The 21,039-nt window shown below is 41.3% G+C and overlaps 1 protein-coding gene across 6 annotated transcripts in view; it reads left to right on the forward strand.

The window, feature by feature from the left end:
• Positions 1 to 21,039, forward strand: part of sox1a (SRY-box transcription factor 1a) — an 82,993-nt gene that overhangs the window by 45,550 nt on the left and 16,404 nt on the right. The gene's annotated exons all lie outside the window — the stretch shown is intronic.

The following is a 21,039-nucleotide window of genomic DNA, read 5'->3' on the forward strand; positions in this document are numbered from 1 at the left end:
GATGAAGACTTAAACGCTGCTCGATTCAAGGCCTCCAGCGCCACCTTTCACTTAAAATCAGTGGTCTACATCTGTTTTTAATAAAAACGGTGAAGTGGGATACGGTTAAGACCCCGTTTTATCTTGAGCTGGCACTGACTGCCCCTGACATCCCATGAAATTATGCCAGCAAGTGAGTAAAAAAAAAAAACAACACTTTTTTAGTCTAGGGAAGAAGAGGAACCCGCTAAAGATGGGACCGGGTTCTTGCAAAGTGCAAGTGAAAGTTAAGTGAATCCAGGAGTGAGAAAACCTTTACAATAAGTTAGTGAGAGAGTAATGTTTAAGTAGTGCATAAGGTTTTCAACTACCAAATAGCCTTCGCTTAGGGAAACACTTCATGCAACACTTGAAAAGAAGTAAGATGTAAGCGCATTGAGAGTTTTTCAAAATAAGTGCGCTCCCCATTAAACAGTGCTCCTTAGAATCTTTGACATGTCTGCATAAAGAATTATTCACAAGTCCCAAGGAGAACCCGATTAAAAAGACATAATATACTTTGGTCTTTGTTTATTGAGGCGTATGACCCAATATTACACATATGCATAAGTTGCATAAGTAAGTTCTCCTCTAAGGTTTAAAGTTAACTTAAAGGACAAGAGTTTCCTGTTGGCGTGTTGGGACTCAGGTGTCGTTCAGCGCTCAGTATTTAAGAAAAATAATCCAGGATTCGTCACAGTCTGATCTTCACAACAGCTGTTTCTGGAAGTGTACGATGGCACGGACAAAGGAGCTTTAAAGGACCTCCAGCAAAAGAGTTGTTGTCATTAATCAGGCTGGAAAAGATTTACAAAACCATCTCTAAAGAGTTTGAAATCCACAGTTAGACAGGTTGCGAACACGCAGAGGAGATTTAAAACGAGACAGCCAACAAAGATCGCTCTAAAAGCAAGACGCATAATAGTTCAAGAGATCACAAAGGGAGCTTTAAGTAACTTTTAAGCAAAATGCCTCTCTAACGTTGGCTAATGCTGATGTTCAGGAGTCCACAATCAGGAGAACACTGGGCAGCTGTGGTGTGTATGTCAGAGTGGCAAGGACAAGGCCATTTCTGCCCGTCTGCAGTTTTCTGACGAGCCAGACGACTATTGAGGAAATGTTTTTGAGGACAGATGAGGCCAAAGTAGAATTATTTGCTTTTGTCAGTGCTTTTTTGTGCAGAAATATTAAGAATCTGGAAAGGTACAAATACTTTTTATGTGCACGTTTTTTTTACTGGCCTATATTAACATCTATTAACATCTGCCATTAAATGTGTCAACACACTCATGTTGAGATCTTGCATAAATCTACATAATCAGGAACAGTTCTTTCTGAGTAATGCTGAATCAAAAGCAGTGTGTGTACATGGGAAGATTTTTTCCATTAAGAAAAGACACTATTTTTCATGTCAAATGTTGACCTGCAGGCTAATGTTGGCCATGTATTCACTGCACAGTGATTGCGTCATAGATAAAATGAGAGCCCCGCTCACTGTTCGTGCGAGCCAAGTATTACAGGTTAAAGTAATAGTATACATCGGTAATAACTGAATTATGTACTACGAAAACATCTCACTGTAAATGAGAGTGGGAATTTGCAAATAGCCTTTTGTATGAATATAAATAATAACACAGAGAAAGAAATCCGAACACTTTTTGTGAAGGCTTTTCAATATCACAGTCTTAATGGCCACTTAAATGTCTTTGAAGATCCTCCTAGCAACATCCATCAGGTTGGTCACATCACGAGTCGCAAAGAAAGTATGTGATTTTCATGCTTTGGCAAAGGTGTCGCGGGAGCTTTTGATTTGCTTGGTCCAGAACAAAAAGGTATCTCTGTGTGATATCTGCTGCCCACATGCATGTAGTTCCTGCAGACTTCTGTCAGAAAGGACTTCTGTCTCTTAATATCAGACCCTGAACCCAGAGCTAGAAACATTGTGCTGTTAAATGGTTTAATTTGTATCCTTCCAGAAAACTAATTAGCCTCGCGGTACTTGACCCCTACGCTCTCTCCTTATATAGTCTCTGCATTGTGTGTCTTGTGCTTCAGGTGTGCTGTCACTGCTTTACATGGCAACGCTAAGACATTTCTGATTGGTACCATTAGCCCGAAAAAAAAAAAAAAAAAAAGGTGGCTATGTCGCTGACTGTAGAGAAATTCTGAGCCACTTTCTGCTCTAAACTGTATCTTTGAGTATATTTTCTCAAACTACAGTTAAATTTAAGCTTTAAGCTCTTTCTCATGCATCACGTTGCAGATAGCATATGACTTTTATGCAGTTACAAATTAGTAACAATAGATTTTATAGGTTTGGTGCCACCAACATATGATATCATACAGTTTGTGTTGTGTCTGATTCTGTGACCTCACTACTGTTGTGCTGAAATAAATGGTTCAGTATGTAACTTACACTCAAGTGTGATTCAGAAAACATTCGTGCATGGGCCAAATATTATCCAGCGTACTCAATAAGGTCAACAGCAATAAACTCTGTAAATATCACATTTTTTTCAGAAAAATTGTCCTTGCAAAATTTGGACAATGTTCAGTTTTTGCATGTTTCAGTCCTCTATTATGAACCTGTTTCAAAGTTAGTGTCTGACTCTTTTACTTTGAGGATTGCTTGCAGAGTAGTTTAGGTCTTTTTCATGTTCTGGCCTCAGGACACCCAGAGAAAGAGCCATCTTTCTTTTTGTGTCTTCTACAGTAAGAGTTACAGCATTTCATAATAAAAGACGGTTGAATCCTTCGCTTCTTTCTTCATCCGTTTCTCAGAGCAACCTTTAGTTTCCTCTTAAGGTAGAGGTGCATGGTTCTGGAAAAAAATGTGAATCACAATTTTTTTTTGCTTAGAATTGAGGTCACGATTCTTTTTTTTTTTTTTTTACAAAATGTTTATTGCACTGATGAACTTTAACAAAACAAAACAAAACAATAAAAAACATTCAAATGATCATTCAAGTAGTCAATTTAACTGCTTAAGAATCATTGTGTTTCGAAATGAGATCACGTGTATGTTTGAATCGAGATCGCGATTTTTTTTAACGATTTAGCATGAAGCCCTATCTTAAGGTCTGGTATTTATTACACAAGTAGACATTTTGTACAAGTGTTGCAAACCATACATGTATTTATTAGTGTTGTTATGCTATCAACATTTTTAATCCGATTAATCACAGAGTGGCTGTGGATTGATTTCGATTAATCACGATTAAATATCATTCATTTTCAATCTGTGTTAATTATTTTATGTATCCTTAATTATTTTAATGATACATTTTATCCTAATAATTTATGTTTTAGGACTAAGATTAAGTTTATTTCACAATTATTTCACTATTATTTATTTATACTCTCCTGCACTTTATTTACATGTTTATGATTTCTGTTGTTATCTGACCCCACCCTCATTGGGTAATCTTGTTCCTACCTGTCTTTGTTTGGGTGGGACGATTCAGGGTGACATGTTGTCCCAAAGAAGCTTTGAACTGTAACATGCATTTCACCCACAGACCAGAGAGTCTGGAAAAGGCCACTACAAATCTACATGGTTGACATTGTCCCAGACGAGTGCTTCTTATTTATGATGTTGCCTGCAGCTGAGAACAGTGGTTGCAGGAGTGGACAGGAGATGGGAATTATGGTTCTTTGAAAGGAGCCAGATCTAGAGGAGCCGGTCATTTCAAAGAGCCGTTCAAAAGACTGACTCGTTAATTTTTTGAATTTTCCCTCACCTAAAAAACTTTGTGGCACCATAAAAACTACGCTCTGAACAGAGAATAATGGTGACCTGGCATCTTATCGCACGGAGCTACTTTTACCTGGGGACCTCTGGTCAGACCTGCTTTTTTTCTGCTAGGCAAAAAAAAAAAATGTCCAACTGAATTAAATTCCTCTCTAACATAGAAATAAAGGACTTTTTTTTTTTTTTTTTGCCAATTCATGTTTTTATTAGAAATTTTTTATGTTCATTACAATGGACGCCAGGACTCAAACACGGCATTTTTGTTGGTTTAGAGGCACAAATATGTCATGTCCATTGTAATGGACACAGGGTCTGAAGGGGTTAAATACTGTCATGAAATAGTATCAAAAATGTATTTTCTATTGTTCATTACAGTTTTCAAAGTAGCTAAAGGTGTCAAAAAGTGTAAATTGCCCTCTGACACAGTGGATTGAGAGTTTTTATCCCGTGTGAATGCGTCACATGAAACACAGACGTATGGGATAATTTCTGAATCACAGGACGTCCCAGGTAAAACTAGTCCCGTGCGAATATGTGGAGGCAGAACTAGCGAAGAGGGACTGATGGAGACGTCACCCTCATTAGTGCTGCAGTCAATCTGTTCTTTTCTGACATCTGACACTATTACTGTCGGGTGCTGACTTTCCATGTGGTGGTGTAAGTTGTTTGTTGACCCGGACTTGAAAGAAAGGTTTTTCTCACAAATATTGCATTGTGCTCTGCCTTGTGTCTCGTCCCTCGTTTTCTTTGACTCTGGCTCATTTTTTATTTTTATTTTTTTTTCTTTTATTGCAAATATCTCCTCCTCTCTGATAAAGCTGTGAATCTGAGTCCTTTCCAATCTCCTGTCAGTTGTTGGACTCATCCCCTTTAATTGGCTGATAGCTGCACATATATAGCTGTGTTTACATGAATGGAGTGTGCTGTGGAAAACTCAAACTTGGACATTAGTCACTCAATCCGCGTATGAGAACAGCTCGCAACTGCGAACCGAGCCTTATCGTTCACGTAAAAAAGAGCCGTTCAGAAGGCTGATCATTTTTACCCGTTGGTTCTGCTGCCTGTCAGTACTGGACAGTGCTGCCACATGTGAAATGAGAAATGATCTTATTCTGATTAAAATGATTGTACATACCTGATTTGACGTTGCTCAGGACCATCTGCTACAGTAAAATATTACCCTACAATGTGTATAGTGTAGCTTCTAATGCAGTTTTATCTTTACATAAACCAACAGCACAGTTAGCCACTGGCAGAACAGCGCCCCCACCTGTGCGGTGGTCAGGATCCGCTACTGCATTTAACCATTTAACCACCACTCCTGTGTGTTGATTGGCTGTTAAGAGTCATGTGAGGCAAGCGGCGCGTATGCTGTTTGTGTTTGCTAGTAGCCATGTCTTGAAGGCGTCAAATTATCGTACATTTTGGGATTTTTGGAATCATTGATCGTACACAGGGTGGAATTATCGTACAAATATGGTAACTATCGTGTATCTGTGCGACGTTAACTCTACTATGAAAAACTGCACAAAATGTGTTATATTTGCAAGCAAATATATATATTTGGTTGGGTCCAAAAATATTGATACATATATATATATATACACATATATATAGATTAGATATATATATATATATATAGATTAGATAGATATATATATACACATATTTAGCTCCCAGGTTCGCTTCCAGCTTGAAGTTTAAATCCTATTTTTGCAGTACCAGGTATCTTGTCAAAAGCTTCACAATTTTTCTTCTTTGTTTTCTGCAACATTGTAAGTGCTCGCTCATTTTGAATATGGTTTCTTATAGCTCCATGCACATAAAAAGCTCTTCTGCCTCCTGAATCCAGTGGTTTGACTCGTGGAGCACGTGCATCGACCTTGTTGACAGGTGACGTGTTAGAGAGCAAGACAAACTGTGATTCCAGCCAGACTAGCCTGCTGACTTCCTGTACACATGGATGGGGTAATATAAGATAATGATAGTTTCCTTTTTGACTCTAAATGTTCAACAAAATGGACCAAATGACAGCGGCTGCGTGTGTCTATGTCACCACTAGCAAGAGCTTGAACATGTATTTGTTAGTCAGATTATGTTGTTTTTCTATGAAAATCAGTACTTGTAATAACAGTTATACGTGCGATAGCGAGAAATTGGTATCCAGTTGTTTCCCTGAAATCAGAGGGAGTGTTAAGATGAGAAGGCGCAAATTGAGAAGACAAAATTTAATAATCCAAACCAAAAACAAGTTAACGTAACTTCCTCTTTTTTCTTCGACACTTTAAAAATCAACAAAACACCCTGTAGCAATTAAAACATGTCGGTAACTTAGCTGAATTCACACAGGTGTATAGAGTTACACCTTAAAGGAAATATTCATATTACTATTATTATTATTATTTTCAAGCCTACTTTACTTCCCTTTCTCGTCCTCATCTATCATCTTTCTCACTTCTAAACCAAATAATTAATTTATTTGCTTGAATTTACACGATTGTCACTGGAACATTTGTTGGATAATGGATTTGTTTGCGCGCGCGTGTGTGTGTGTGCACATATCTATGTGGAATCCATCTGTTATTGTCTGTCAACTGGAAGAAAAAAAAAGTGTCTGTATACCGTATACCCACGCTCACTAGTAAGTGTATACACACCGCTTTTAGCTCCTTCAGTTGTGGTGTTTCCAGTCCAAGGCTGCGTGCCATTCAGGCAGGGCTCTCAGAACTTCCATCCAAACCTCTGCTGCCTTCAATTAGCATTTAACTCATGAGAGTCAGTCAGTGTCTCCTTGTTCACCGAAGTAGCTGGGAATTCAATTTCTTCCTGCCTCCCTCGCACAATAGGCAGAGGAATGGGTTAGAGAGACAACATCAAATGATACAGAGTCCTTGCAGTGGTCTGCTCCTCCTCTGTCTCCCTCTGTCCTCTACCTCTATCGCTTTGTCTTTCCTGTTCTCTCTGTTTCTGTGCGCAGTTTTCCTATCACCGTGCCACCAAAGCGAATCGGGCTATTTAAATTTGCTAATTAATATGTGGAGATTCAAAAATAAGTTTGTTTGTAACATCGGTCTGTCTCACCGTGAGTCAACCTGCAAACCTTTTTGTGTATTCCTGCTTTTAAATAAACACATCTCATCCTAACATCTAGGAAAATATACTTTGCGTTAATTAGCAGATTGATCATTGCCAAATGAAATCAATTAAAAACAGTCACTTTATTCAATGCGACGTCTCGATGAGCTGCAAAACAAGTCCCATTTTTGTGAGGATGCTTTTTCCCGTGATTTCACCCTCTGTCGAAACCTCATTTAAGTTTCATTTTTACCCTTTTTATTACATGTATCTGTGAAACTCACGCCAGCGAGCGGCATTGACATGATATGTTTCTGTCAAGGCTACGGCATGTCATTGTTTCAGAGGAATGCGGTTGAGAGCATTGTTGCCGTGTCTTTGTTCTTCAGGCACTTGTTGGAATATTAAAGAAGAAAAAAAAAACAGACTTATAAATGGCTGTTGATTGTTTTGAAAAAACATTCATGTTTCTATAGTGTTTTCTGTAATTATTTGCTACTGAAGAACAGAACACGGCGCTCGTCTGCTGTAGGGGTTGACAGGGTTAATTATATAGGGGGTTCATTTATTTATTTATTTTTTTTACATAAAAGGTGCAACCGAAGCAACGTTCGTCAGGTTTTTGTTATACAGTATCTGTTTTTGTAGTTTCAGTCGCGATTGTATTTATCACTATTAAACATCAGGAAATAGTGACAATTTCTAGAGCAGTCAGTCAGTTAATCAACTACGTATTTCATTTCTCCTCCCATACACTTGTACATTCACAAAGAAAAAATTTTCATCCTGCCTGAACTAACAGTAGAGATTTCAACTGTTCACATAAATAAAAAGATCTAAATATATATGTGTGTGTGTGTTTACAAGGCCCAAAACATAAATCTGAATATTTAGTTCTTGCTGTGGAGCAATGAATTTGCCAGAAATATAAAAGAAGAAGAAGTCTTACCTGTAACACTGAGTTCATTCAGATATGTTTACTCCGGTCGGGTACTGGCAAAGATATCATGGTACGATACGTATCACGATACTTGAGTCACAATATGATACATTACTGCGATATTATGATGTTGCGACATACTGCAATATTCTACATCAGGGATCTTCAACATGTTTCAGGCCTACCTACTATATGTGTACTATATTACACTGGGCCTAGTGCTATTTATAAATATACGTTATTATTATCATCATTTTGCATTCAGTATTAACCTCCTGAGATCCAAGCTTTTGGTTGAAATGCATCTTGATTTTTCGGAGATAAGATGAAGATCTTAAGGTATTTGGGATTAATAGGATTTAAAAGTATAAAAAAATAAGCATCATCTTTGAACACAGGGATTATTTGACTGTATTTTACAATTTAAATCTCAATGTGTACCAAAACTAATTGGAAATGACGAAGTCACAACGTCCTCAAACGAGTACTGGTGAATTTGTTAAATTTGCATGTCACATCAAACTATAAAAGTTAATAAGCATAAATAAACAAGCTAATTGACCCTTCTCTACCAGTACATGGCAGACAAACGTGTCTCCTTATGAGGACAACAGGTCAAAATGAAGCTGAATAAGCTGCTGCAAACCTAAAACATAACGTCCCCATATGAGGTCACCAGGTCTCAAGAGGTTAAGCTATTCAAATAATACACAGGTCCAAATATTATTTGTTTCATTTCAAACATGTGCAACAGGAGTGGGGCCGTGCCGGAGAATTGAAGGGGAAATTTATTGCACTTGTGGTGGAGGTGCGGAATTCGTTTACGATCGGCCCAAAAGTAATGTTAACACATGAAGTATATTGTGTATGTGATAAAATTAAACAGCCCGACTCTACAGCAGCGCACATCTAAGTTTGTGTCCATAGATGACAAAAAAAAAAAAGTATTTGCAATTAAACATTCTCCTGACAACGCCACGTTGCACTCACACTGATCTCACTCCTACGGTACATATCTGCTTATGAACACAATTGTGTAACGGTTGAATCGAAATCACCCGTCTGATGGGTTCTAATGATCGCCGCTTCGTTTGAGCAACAAATGGTTATTTTTTAATTCCTCTGAGTCATTTTTTGATAGATAGAACTGACAGAAAAGCATCGCAGACGGTGTAAACTTCTCGAAACATCTGCATAGACATAATAAGAACACACATATGGCACACGGCACGGGCGCACGCACACACTCGTTGGTCCATCAAGCCACTCTCCATCCGTATATCCAAGGGTCTCCTGCGACCTTCCTCCCAACAAGGCCAAGGGATATTCATACTGATTTATTCAAAGGGACGGTTCTCATTCAATTTTCTCCATATTCATAAGCGTATTTCGCACCCCCGCTCTCGTTTTCCTTTTCAGCTTTAAATTAAAGGTACAGGAACGAGCCAGGCCTTTCATCTAGGGCTGGGGGTGGAGGGGTGTGGGAGGAAAGCAAAGGCGTATGTGTGTGTGTGTGCGTGTGTGTATTGGGGGGTGGGGGGGAGGGAGTCGGGCAAAGGGAGGGGAGGGATTGGTAGTGGTGAGACTCTCTCCACTCTGTATTTATTAGCCCCCCACTCCCTCCACTTTGCCTCCCTCACCCTCCACCCCACCTCTTCCTCCCTTAGTCCTCCTCCTCCTCCTCCTCCCCCAACGACACCTGGCGAAAAATGATTCATTAATTCAAAAAGCAGCATTTTTGAAAGCCGCATTTCAAAGGCATCGACAGGACAGAGAGAGGAGTTGAGTGGGGTAGGGTGAGTCGGGAGAGCTGAGCGAACAGGAGAGGAGGAGGAGGAGGAGGAGATGGAAGAGGTAGTGGGGGAGATGGAGGGGGAGGAGGAGGAGGAGGAGGAGAGGGCAGGGGGAGGCCGAGCCAAGGTGTTTGAAGGGGCAGAGTACACTTCAAGTTTCTGTCGTGGCTTAAGCTTAAACTGAAGAAGAAAGGAGGGGAGCGAGGTTAACAGTAATGAGGATACCTTAGGTTTAACGCACGTCGCTTTCATTTGCATTGCAGACATTATTATAAATCTTTGCAAACTTTATTTAAATGGAAAATATGTCATTTGCTGATGCAAACTACAAGGGTTGAATGCATGCTTTTAATTTGACAATATTACTATAATTTCACCTGTTGATAAATCAGAAGATTCTTCGAAGTCCCTGTGGCTGTGACGCGTTCACTGACACACATTTATGCGCACAAGCAGTAAACACCAACAGTGGGATCATGTGTCGGCCACTCCCAGTCCGGCTGAATCTTTCATACGGCTGCAGATGATGTGGTTAATTATAGATGGCAGGACAAGCGGGGATCCTTAGCCTCAATTAGACGGGGCCACAGGGTTACTGACCTGCACAACAACTGTCAGTGCCTATTACACACTACACATGGCCAGTGACAGCGAGAGGGTCTGGGGGTGGAGGGCAGGGCTGGGTTACAAGGGCTACTACTGTATTCTTTTCTTTCCAGGCAAAAAAAAAAAAAAAAAAAGACGACACACAAACGCAGGCACGATCGACGCACACGCAAAATCAGAAACCCACAAATGAAAGCACAGTTGTCTCAAGAAGGCTGATTTTGTAATCAGTGGAATTAATCTCATTATTAGCTTATTACTGTGGCCTGATTGTGCCCGTGTTTGTGTGTGCACCATGTACAGCACTGTCTAAATATTGTTGTTTTTTTTTTTAATTTTTCAATTAAAGTCATACAGAGCGCAGTAACCCCCCCAAAAAACTTAATCAAATCAGTGGTATGTGTGACCACCTTTTGCCTTTTAAAACAGCAACACAGTAGTTGTAACCTCTGCACACTTTTCACGCTTCTTGTTCTGTGCATTCGATGAAACTTGACCCTGCTCCTCCGTAGATTCAGTCCATCACTGCGTCTTCTGCGTCCATGCAGGTAGCCTGTGTAAGGCTGACTTGATGATGTGGCGTCCAGGGTCAAACCATCTGTTGCAGGCCTCCCAGTTCTTTATGACTGCCTGTATGTTTGGGGTCATTCTTATACTTCGCGATCAATTCGGGCAGCAATCCGACGCCTTTCCAGTGAAGCCGATAAAACTGCCACTTCTCGTCAAATCTCCAACTCCATTTTCAGTGCGGCAAATTTAAACTCGTCCACATATGGAACCATTTGCTCGCCGCCCGTTACTTTGTAGCTCACAGTTGGTCGTGCAGTGAGCACAACATGGATGGAGCAGCTGCCGTCACCACGTAGCACCTCATAGCCATAGACAGTGTTTCTCTCGAGGGAAGAGATTTGTTCAGCGCTGCACCTCTTTGAATTTCAGTAATATTCTCTGTCCTACAATTCTGATGAAATGTTCAGTGATTCAGGAGGACCTCCTTCTGTTGAGGTGCTATGTTATGATGTTATGATGCAACAGTTGCATCTTCAGCAAAGTTCAGTGCTTAACCTTTGTTCTTTTTTTAAAGCCCATTTAATCTTATTTACTTTAGTCCATTATTTCTTGTCCATTAGAACATTTTTGTTAAAACTGTTTAATTGTGTACTATTTCTACTGACACGCTAACGCGGAAGACATTAAATATTTTGTGAAAAATCTAAGGAGCCTGTACTAGATGAGCTTGCACTTTTGTTTTTCTGTAGTTTTCCTAAAACTTCGTGAAAACTGTGAAGCTGATATTTTAAGTTATTAAGAAAACAAGAATGATGTTAGTAGTTATGACAAAACAAATATGTATTTTAGGCTGCGTTTAAAATTCCTCAGTGAACTACATAGAATATTGCAAAATATCATAATATCGCAATAATGTATCGTATCGTGACTCAAGTATCGTATGGTATCGTCTCGTCCTTGCCAATACCCACCCGTCACGCTGACAGACTGACCGTCATATAAATGCATCTATTAGCTGAACTGCATTGGGATTCCTGTATGCCTTTTGACCTGTGCGCTGTAGTTGTTCTCGTACAGTTTCCTCAAGCCAAGTGAAATAATTGCGTATATATTTTGTGCACTTGTTTTGAAAAGCTGAGGTAACTGTTGCCGAACTTATCTGATTACACTTGTCGCGTTTCAGATTGGCATCAGGAAACCTGCAGAGCACAGTGTTATCGTAACTATAACAAAACCTACTCATTTCAGACACGAGTTGATTTGTTCTTTTTTATAACATGCATGCAAGCCCAACTAAGAGCTTAGAGGTAATTCCATAGAAAACGTTTTGTCAATTTCTTTTTATTTTTTTTGCAATTGCCTTTACATTTTTTTTTCTGTATAATCCCTTGTTGTGACCTGCGATAACCTTGGAAGAAAGCGAGCATGTAAAAGCATTAGCACGAACCACGCGTCGGCACACAGCATTGATATTTGCCGTGTTTTTCTCACGGAGGTAAGTCTTGGTGTAGTATGTCCCATTCCCAGGGTGTCTCTCGGAATACTGTCCCTGGGAACAAAACCAGGCAAATAGCCCTGAAATCTATCATATAATGATCCAGACCTAATGACTATGGCTTCAGGAATAGGACAGTCCTTGAGTAAATCACTGCCGTCTACCTTAAACTCTGTATCTTGTAATTACCGTGTCCTCCTGGCCCCCTGTCCCCTCTCCTTTTTTTTTCTTTTTTTTTTAACCACCACTTTATCATTCTACCTACTGCACGGGATGAAAGTTTCTTTTAAAAAGAAAAAAAAACCCTGAAATTTCAGCCAATTATTTTTGCTCAGTGATGAGAGGATGCTGTAGGAGCAACCTTTTATTTCTTGATCAGATCTCCCGCACAAGTCACTGCCTCTGCGCCACATCCTCCTCCTCCTCCTCCTCCTCCTCCTCCCTGTTGCCTTACCTGTACTCACCTATGTCTGTCTGTGCAGGTGAGCGAGAGCCAAGCCACCTTTGGGACCTGCTGATTAGGGTATTAAAAATAAATGGGCTCAGTTTAGGGGGAGGGGGGAGAGCGGGGTGGCAGGGTGGTATATATTTCTGTTAATTTTTCTCCCCCCTCCTCCCCCCCTTGCCCTCCCTCTCCTATGTAGTGACTGATCTGGCAGAATATGATAGCATGGGCTGTCACGGTAATAATTAGGCCCATTTTCCGTGAGGTCATCTTACAGGGACGCTGGGCGGCTGTGGTTCACACACAGGGTGCTCTATGCGGCTCCTGCCCCAGAGCCCCCAGGATATGATCGTCCACACAGGCCAACAAAGAATCACTCCGCAGCAAATGAGCGAAACATAAAACACCTACAATCTGATATGGACCATGGTTCCCAACGCTTTATACGCTGGGAGAGTTTACCTCGCCCGGGCTTTTACAGCTGAAAATCAAACAGCCCTTTATTAAATTGTCTCCAGTCTAAAACGTTAAACGGGGTCTGTGTGAGGATTAAGGGTGTCCGGGGAATTATTTGCGATGGATTTCAAACGGCGAGCCCGGGTGTATTTGTTTGTTGCGACACAATCGAGACATGAAATGTGAAAACTTTGCCTTAAAATGAGACCTGAAAGTGTGAGGTAGACATTTGATAATGGTTTTGTTACCAGAAAGGCAACAGTGCCAAGTCAGAGCGCAACATATTTCAGTTCCATTCAAAACACTCCCTGGTTGGGTCAACAGCTGCAGGCTAGAATTAGAAATCAATTATTCAGCTTCGACAAGCTCATTAAGTCTCTGAATAGGATTTTCTGTTCGGAGTCTGCCTGCTCATTTCTCCTAGCTTGCAGTTTCTAATTAGTATTTCTTTTCTCTTCAAAGTTTGATTGGAGTTTGGGTAAAAAAAAAAAAAAAAAAAAACGTGGGCATTGACTTAACACTCCACAGGCCCTGCTGGCTCCTCCGAACAGTATCATTATCTGTAGAGGAGGCTGTATCGGTACATTGGAAGACCACTGAGGTTGTTTGCTTTCAGTTTGGGAACTGTCTAACGATTGGTGTCATCAGGGCTAAATTAGGCATTAATAATCAAAGGAGTGTAATCTGGGTAAATTAAGCATTAATAATCAAAGGATGACTGGAAATTATCACACGCGGTAAATGAAGCAGCACTAATCAGCAGTAAGAAAGAGGGCACGAGGCCAACAAAGTATTTTGAGACAGGAAAATGGAAGCATGTGTACGGGCAAATGCATTCATAATCAGCCCCCGCTGAAAGACTACTCCGCACTAAAATGATTGACGTCGTCATGGAAACATGGGTCCGCTCCGTTCGATGGCATCCTTACGAGCGAGGCCCGGCATAAGCTTGCATTTCATAATGTTGCCTACATCACCTACAGCGCAGGGAGGCATATTTGCAAACCCATTCCCCGTCTATCCCTCATTCTGACTAGCGGCGCTGCCTCCTCCCATCCCTCTCTTTCTCTCCCTCTCTCATCTCTCTCCCTCTCTTCCTCTCCTCCCTTCCTCTCCTCTCCACATTGTGTGTGTCTATCTGATCCCGTGGCCTTTTGTTGCGCTATGAAAGGCCTGATGCCACACTCATTATTTTCTCCTTTATCTCTCTCCCCACTGCTCTGATTAGAACAGTCGCCCCTGACAGACGCCCTCAGCCAGCTCCTATCCATTACACTGTGTGTGTGTGTGTGTGTGTGTGTGTGTGTGTGTGTGTGTGTGTGTGTGTGTGTGTGTGTGTGTGTGTGTGTGTGTGTGTGTGTGTGTGTGTGTGTGAGAGAGAAAGAGGGAGACATGTGAATCTACTTACCTATATAAAACATAAGTGTTTTTGCCACAGTAAAAAAAAAAAAGAATACGTTACAAAGGATTGTATAAGGAAAATAGATGGATTTTGATCATTTTTAGGTTTTTGTTAAATATAATTACACTCGATCACACGCATGCACACATCCCACACTCTGTCTGTTGCGCACAGACGCACGTACATGCAATGGACACTCACTCGCTCAAGTTTTCTGTTTGTTTTTGTGCTTTTGGTGCCACAAAGTCCTCGGCTTTCTGCGCGCGTGTGAATCAATAGACCTCAACAGCCGCGTCCCCTCCCAGTGGAAAAACAAAAAACAAGAGCGAGGGAGAAAAAAAATAAAAAAATAGAAACCAAACTGACACATTTTAGGGATTTTCTGCTGATGCAACTGACCTCAAATGAGAAATCCGCACGGTGTCGAGTTTGACAGCGTGACATAAGGTGTCACGTATACAAAGTGTGCACAAAATCAGCGGGGAGGAGGGCACCTTTAATGCATCACTCACTAATCTCCAATAAGCTGTTTATAGTTAAAAGATTTAATTTATGCGTAAATCTGTCACACTGACTTATAGGGAACACTTTCAGATACATGTAAAATAGAACAAAAAGCCCTTCTTTTTTTTTTTTTTTTACACATATATTATTTTCTTATAGGTGCTCTTCTCCCAAGTCTGAATGTGTCATTATCTTTTAAATTGTATTATTATGCAGAATGAAGCAGAAATTTGATGAAACTCAGATGGATTCACCTGAGTTAATGGAATATGGGTTTAAGAGGGAACTAATTATCCTAGTTTAGCAGGAACTGAATGTATTTCTTTGCAAGGCCTGATTTTGAATGTAAACATTAATGGCCTCCTTGATTAGCATGAGAATGGTGCGTTATTGTCCTGCTCACTCTGCATCCTATTGGATATGCATCTGTGCTGCTGCAGACACGCACGCACACACAAACACAGACCACTAGATTTAATACACTTATTACCTGTCTTATCTCGGAACGATGCCATTACTGTTTTTTTACTGTTTTGCTAATCCATAAAATTCATTTCTTCAATCAAATTACATTTTTAATGCCCAATGACATTATTTCTTATTTATTTATTTATTTATTTATTTATTTTGTTGCAGGAGCCAAGACAAAAACAAACAAAAAAGGCAAGCTCCAACTTTTAAAGTAGAGGGCAATATTTAATATAAGCTGAAGAGGCTGAGTCATTATGGCGGTCTTCTTCTTGTGCCACGGGAATAGGCCGCTGCTGGCGTAAACAAAGCAGAAAACGGAGAAACTACAAGCGAAGACGGGAACGTGGGACCCAGGTGAAGAGTTAAATTAAGAAAAAAAAAAAAGGCAATGAGGAGAGTTAAAGGGCAGGTGAAGAAGGAAAGCTTTGACTTAGGCCCTCCCGGGGACGATGACCTTATTTCAAATTCTGGGCGAGGGAGTATAGTTAGGCAACTGAGGAGCCCCCCCACACACGCACACATACACAATCAAACACACTTTCAAGACCGAGTTCAGGAATAGAGAGCCCCCCTGAAGTCCTGCGGCTCCCTCAAAGGCCAAGCCGCTGCCCCTGTCGTTAGCACAGCGACACAATAGGTTAACACATAGAAAATTCTTCCAAGGTTCAGCTTCGTATTCTTGGTGCGCTAGTGGCAGCCCAGGCACTCGGCTCCCAGGATGAGCGCATAATTTTGTGTCGAGTGTACCTGTGTGCTGCGTCCTGCACTCGTGGGATCTTCGCCTCCGTGTTTATGTGCGAGCTCAGTTTCTCAGAGTAAATACAAACACTCTAAAAAGCCATTCGTGGGGTTAGTGAGTACAGCTCAAAACCAGGAGCTTTTTCTGCGCAAAACAATGTGTTTGCGTGTATGCATTATAATGAGCTGCTACTTTAATTTAACACATTGGTCTAAATGAAAATAAACCAAGGCTTAACTGAATAATACTGTTTTTGACAGATATTTCTGCCTCAACTCAACATAGAGGTGTATTCAGTTAGCACAAAACCATCAGACCATCAGAGGCAGCAGTAGATCGGGAGGTAGAGCGGTCGTCCAATTACTGAAAGTTGATTCCAACTCATCCCTGTTCTGTCCGTTGTGCCTGGTGGTTGGAGAGGCGGCCATGTTTCTGTCAGTCTGCATAGGGCAGCCGTGACAAGTTTACCACCACCAGGGTAATGTGTCTGATGTAAAGTGACTTTGAGTATCTATGCATACATGCATTATTACTTTAGCGCAATTAAGTTAGTTTAACTTAAATAAGCTTGTAGAGGTTTTGAGTTTGCCTAACTAGAACAGTCTTGTGGCATGTACTCGATACTAGCTAAGTTGAAATAACCTTTAAATATCCATGCAAATTGCAAATCTTTTTTTTTTTTTTTTTTTTTTAGAGTGAAGCATGATACGTGGCTCACTTTTAACCGGCTTCCCCAGTAACCTGAGGTTTATGTAGCCTCAACAATTCCATGGCAACCGTTAACTCTGTAATTGATTTCAGAACATATACAAAACCATCAGGCTTCATGGGCGCTTACTTTATGGCTCCCTTCATCCACTGGAAATTTCTCTATTGATACCTTACGCCATAGGTACTTTGAAAAACACCAGTATGTGCAATAAAAACTTGTAACAACATTGGTTGCTTGGCTACATGTTTCTGCATTGCCACTATTTTCAGATCCTGGGTGATGTAGGCGACCTGGAAAAGCCTGTGTTGGTCTACTTAGGGCTGGGCGGTATGACCAACAATGTATATTATGGTATTTTTCTAAATTCTGACTGAATCAGATATTCACAACATTTTCTACTGGTCGAGAGAAGAATTAATGCGGTAGATTGACTGAGGTTGGGCTATTTTATTGTGATGATGAGTAAATATTGTAGAATAATCCCACGCTAGTAGTAAAACAGGTTTGCATGGCCCCGTGTTAACACTGCCTGCTGAGGAGAAAAAAAGAAAAAATAGTTAAATGTTATCAAGATGAAATGAAGAAACAGGGACAGTTTCATTTATTTTGACATATTTATTCATATTTGAACCGCTATGTCTGTGATGCCAATAGCAGCGCGACCGCTACCGTAATAATTGTAGTCTGTGCGCAACATTTTTCTTATTCATAAAAAGCTAAAAATCAAGGGCAGTTTTGGGGACAGTCGAGTGGCCCTCTTGTTCTGCCGCTTCGTTTTTCGGACCTTTCCGTCTTCACCGCTCATCTCAGGTCTGAAACGGCGTCTCGCGGTGCAGTGTTGGGAACACTATGCAAACAAATACCCGGATATTCTGGTGAATAAGTAATTCATATAATGAAAACAATACCAGTATTCGGCATGATCCGGTATACCACCCAGCCCTAGGCCTACTTGGTAAAAACCGACACAATCACACTATAGGATGAGTAATTATCTTCCCAAAACTAGCACTCAATCCAGTACTGATTACAGTTATAATAATCTGCAAATATCCAGGAAAAGCTCCCCACACTTTGCTTCCTCCCCTCAGTAAAAAAAAAAAAAAAAGAGCCGCTGAGGAGAACTCTCTGCTCTCTCTCTTTAAAAGACTCTCACTTTTCATTTCTCCAGTCATTGCTTTCCTGTCATCCGTCTCCCTTATCTTTACCTTGTGTTGCTCTGTTGTGCTACAGACGTAGCAATTTGAACACTGGAAAGTGTAGAAAAAAAAAAAAAACATGCATCAATAGCTGAACGGGGTCGCGGAGTGCGCCGCCGCTAACAAGGCCTAAGTGTAAAAGTGGTTAACTATGGCTCACAGTCATTCTGGCTCTCGTCCCATCTCCTGCCTCCCCTGATCCGACTGGTTGCTCGCACCGCCTTAATTTTCATCCACTTTTTTTTTTTTCTTCCTCTTTGTCTTGTCAATCTCTGTATGTGGCTGATGTCTAACATGACAGATTTCACTGTCATCAAAAAAACATTTCCCATTAATGGGTCTTGACCTTGTCTGACTACTGTGTACTTAAAAACCTTCTCTGCTGTGAGGCGCATCGCTCCTCTTGCCCCACCCCCAACTCCACTCCCCACCCCAACTTTCCATTTCACCTCGTCTCCTTGGCATAATCTCCCCCCCTTTTTTTCCTTCCTCCATAAATTTTCTGCTCCTCTCACCTTACAAGAGCCCCCCTCTGTTGTTTGTGGGGGCTTGCCTGATAGCCATTAGTGTTACACCCTATTACATCAGTAATGACTGACTGTGAGCTCTAATTAGAGATGTGTTAGGGAGAGCTGACTTACCCCTCCACCTCCTCCTTCTTCTGCTTTTCCGCAAAGCTGTTACTGTGACTCCATCGCCGTGGCGACACCATTAGCACAGCACCTCTAAGAGTTGCAACTCCTGACTGTTAAAACCATTATGTTCATTACAGGCCAATCAGAGGGGAAGGTGTTATGGCTAATTGATAAGCTGAACAATGCATAAAATCTTGTCTCTAATTGCCCTGCGGGAAAAGGAGAAACCACCCTGGGAGAAAGAGACAGTGAGAGAATGAAATGGAGAAAGAGAGTGAGGAAGCAACCGGCGTGCTAATTTTCAAAATCTGATATTTTTTTCCACTCGAATAATTTAGGCTTACAATATGTCTTCATCCAAACATGCTGTAGATTTTTCCCTCTTCTTGAATAATGGGATGTTTCTTCTGGGTTTGTCATCTGTGATAAGATGATTATCTAAAAGGTCTGTGGCACACTGTGAAGAGAGTCTCGCCTTCTCTGCTGGAGTAGGTAATCCTGGGTAATAGCATTATGGACACAGTGTTTTCCTAAAGCCCATGATTATCCGCTGCTGTTTGCTGTGGGATTGACATTGGCCTCCCTGGTCTCTCTCCCTCTCTCTGCCTCCCTCCCTCCCTCTCTCTTTCTCTCTCTCTTTTTTTCTCCTCACTCTTTTTCTCACTTTTCTCACTTGGTGTCATCCTGCCTCTGACTCACCACTCCATCAAGCCCTCATGTGCTCCTCTCTTACGGTTCTAACAAGAGAAGAAGATGAAAATAGAGCACATGGAGCAACAAAAGAACAAATTGCTTGTAGACAAGAGTGCCCCAGATTTGAATGACATGTTATGCTCTCTTTGTCAAAAAAAAAAAAAAAAAAAAAAAAAAAAAATGCACTTTCACTTTGGCAGTTTGAGGTTACCATCCCGCTCTAAAGTCAATAAGGACTCGGTGCATTATGTTGTTTGGTAAAATATGTTTTGAAGCCCTGCAAACCGGTTGAAGCAATTCTGACTGAGCACGAGATCTGAAGCCGCGCGACGCGTGCCTCGTGTTTCTTTAATTCTTCGCAGAAATTGTCAAAAATCCTGTGCCGCTTGTTGCCTCTGAATGTTTTTGACATCTTCGCGTTTTCAAGTGGGGATTCGCGTGTCGAGCGAGGGCCCGAGTGAACCGAGCCAAGACCTCTGCTTTTAGCCAATTGGCTCCTCCGTCCCTTAACGCTTTTAGGCCTAAACTTGATCTGATATCTCCCTCTCTCGCTGTCACCCTGCTCCCCTGCCTCACCCTCTTACGCGTAGCTTACCACTCTGTGCCAATCTCCTGCTCACATGCCCTCTGTGTAGCACTCATTCCATGCAGCCCATTTTCCAAAGTGACAAAGTAAAAAAAAAAAAAAAAACAAACTGTCGGCATGCAAAAGTTGTTTTAATCTGCGGTGAGGCCGTATTTTTTGTCAATATAAAGGGTTTATTATCAGCTAGTTCATTCAGTCTAAGCCAGGAAACGCGACAAGCGTTATCTGGAGATGGTGTTGCAGGGAATAACTGTGGAGATTCCTGAATGCTCACAGTCACCACACAATGATGAATTACCAATTCTGGACTAAAGCGTCTCCAAGACTCTGTTTTCCTGCCACTACTTGTTGCTAAACAATAGCAAAGCCGTGGAATTGCTCTTTCAGGACCCACAAAATTTTTCACCTTGGCTCCCCCCGGTGAGCAGATGGATGTGTGAAGCAGCACCTGCCAGCTACAGCAGCTACAAGTCAGGGAGCCTTGTCAGCTCTGGCAGCCCTGCATTCAGGACGCTGCAACAGGCAAAGGCTGCGGCGCGCCGGATTCATTAACAATGAAGGAGGTGCTCGACTAGACTCTGCTCCTGTGTTTGCAAAACAAACGAGACGCGTGAGGGTTAGACTGAGGAGAAATTAACGCGTGAGGTAATCAACGCTGAGGTGAGAGGAGTAGACTGAAAAAAAAACATATGCTGCTTCTGTAAACCGGTGTAAATAAGAAACTTTTAATTAGCCCTGCTGGGTTATAGGAGGTGTGAGTGTTTTGCCACCTAGAAGCTGTCAGGGCCACATGCTTACAAGCTGTGCACCTCCATATAAACTAAATCTAATTGGATACTGTGGACTTCACAGCTTGAGATGATATTTCATGATTCCGGGATCATATTGTTGGGACCGGTATATGTCTTGAGTAAAAACAGAATCCAAAGTCAATACTCCTCCCTCCCTCCGCATTCTCTTCTGTTCCAGGATCAGTAATGGGAGTCAGTATCCAGGAGGAGGCGATGGG

The sequence above is a fragment of the Mugil cephalus genome, chromosome 12 (assembly GCF_022458985.1).
Source record: "Mugil cephalus isolate CIBA_MC_2020 chromosome 12, CIBA_Mcephalus_1.1, whole genome shotgun sequence".
Classification (NCBI taxonomy): domain Eukaryota; kingdom Metazoa; phylum Chordata; class Actinopteri; order Mugiliformes; family Mugilidae; genus Mugil; species Mugil cephalus.